Below are 2,358 nucleotides of genomic sequence, written 5' to 3' on the forward strand. Positions count from 1 at the left end.
TGGGAAGCCCTGGTACCCGTAACGACAAACGAAACAGACCAAAAAGTTACTGGTAATGATCGTCATTATTATTAGGATTAATAATAGATGAAGCTGGCCAGGATGCTCTCCAGAGGAGGAGGGATCAGAATTTACTTCTGAGCTTGTGCTAAAACTTGATCCCTTCACGTGACCCAACTGTCTTTGGTCAACAAAGGCCCCCGTAGGAAAGGAAGGAGGGTCTTGAGCTCCCCCTAGAGGTGGGTGTGGGTAACAAACGATGTGCAGAGAGGAAGGCAAGGAAGAAATAAACCTGTGGGAAGAAGGTTGTAAGACTGGTTAGGGGGAATCTGGGAAGAACCTCGAATGCCAAGTAGAGGGATTGTTTTATGAGACAGTCCACGGTTGTGGTTGGAAGGAACTGGCGTAAAGAGGACAGCTGAAACCTGGACTGACAAGGCGTAATGTTCTGGCAGTCAAATGACGGAGGAAAAAATGATGGACGGAGATAACAATGAAAGAGGGAACGTGGTGACAGGGACTCTAAGACCAGGATCAAAAGCTTGGGCATCCTCTGACTCAGATGTAGAGAACAGACTTGTGATTGCTAGGGTAAAAGGGGGGGGGGAAGGGTTGGAAATTCGGGATGTGCAGATGCAAACTATTGTATATAGACTGGATAAACAACAAAGTCCTATTGCAGAGCACAGGAAACTATATTCAACGTCCGGTGAGAAATCATAATGGAAAAGAATATGAAGAAGAATTTTCACTGAATGTTCAAACAATCATTTTGCTGTAGCACAAATTAACACATTGTAAATCAATATAGTTTAATTTTAAAAAAATTCTTCAAAAAGGCTTGCATTTCTAGCCTGACAAAACAAGAAAAAAAAAAATAATAAATCTGCTTTCAGAAACAGCTTTGTTGGAAGGGAGAGCCAGTTTGATGAAGAAAAAAGATGAGTTAGTTTTTGAATAACTGGCGTTTGAGGGAGTTTGGCATGAGGAAACGTGAATTCTGGTTAGCTGAGGCACACGCTAACAATGAATCCAACACATAACCCTTCTGGGTTTTGGTCACTTGATCTTTAGAAACTGACGGCGCTACATTATACCCAAACAGGCAAATTCATGGCAGATGTAGTTTGTTTATTCTGCACAAGGTTTTACAATTTAATTAGCTGCCAACATTCTGAAATTGGGAGATTTTACACAAAAGCCCAGATTTCTGCCTCTAGCAGTTGGCTATATCAGTGGCCCCCTTTAGACTGGCCATGGATATGTTCCCTGACTTGTCCACAGGTTCCACCATGCCCTATTGTCTTCCTACGCTGAGGTCAAATTGTTATCTATACCAAATCAACTTCACACCTTTAGGTTCCCTTCCTATTCCCTCTGAGGCAGAGGCGTTTAAGATCCCTGGATTAGACACTCTCTAAAGTTACTCTCAGTTCAGTAAGTCTAAATTTTACCTCCATATTCAGTTGGAAATACTGAATGGGAAAAGTTGGGAAATTGGAATTTTTCAGGTATTCAGTTGGAAAATTCCAGTTATTCAGTTGGAAGAGTCTAATGGGAAGTCAGAGTTCAAGGTACAGATCTCGGGATCACATGAGATGTTATAGCTAAACCCTTCAGCTGTACCATGGGTGTCATCATGTAAAAAGGAGAGGAGAGGAGAGACTCAAGAGTAGAGGATCTCCCCTCATGGTTCAGCATGGTCAAGGTTAAGGACAGGATGAAGGTGAAAGGTAATAAGGAAGACAGAAAAGGAGAGTTTAGATGGATGGAGACAGTGTAGGATGACGGAGACAAAAGAAGTCTCTAGGGTAGATGTCAGAGAGATTTCAGGCAATCTAGAGACATTGCAGAACCTTAGCGATGGCTGACATATTGAGCACCTACATGTGTCCGTGTTATCTTTATGGCAACTCATTGAGGCAGGTACCGTAATTTTTCCTCATTCACAAAGGAACTGAGAAGCTGAAAGTGTGAGTAGCCCAAAGTCACGTGGAATGAGGCATTTTCCATCAGTTCTTGGAAATCCAGAGCCGGTAGAACAAGCAACTCATTTTTAGGCACATAGGGGGTGCCCCCAAAGACAGAACATAAACCATCAAGTGTTAGTCGCTCAGTCATGTCTGACCCTTTGCAACCCCAAGGACTGTAGCCCACCAGGCTCCTCTGCCCATGGAATTCTCCAGGCAAGAATACTGGAGTGGGTAGCCATTCCCTTCTCCTGATCTTCCTCACCCAGGAATCGAACCTAGGTCTTCTGCATTGCAGGCGGATTCTTTACTGTATGAACCACCAGAGAAGCCCAAAAACCATCAAGGTTTGGTGGCAAATGAAAGTGGGGAAGTCACTGGTGCATGT

The sequence above is a fragment of the Oryx dammah genome, unplaced genomic scaffold (genome assembly GCF_014754425.2).
Source record: "Oryx dammah isolate SB20612 unplaced genomic scaffold, SCBI_Odam_1.1 HiC_scaffold_2, whole genome shotgun sequence".
In the NCBI taxonomy this organism is placed as follows: domain Eukaryota; kingdom Metazoa; phylum Chordata; class Mammalia; order Artiodactyla; family Bovidae; genus Oryx; species Oryx dammah.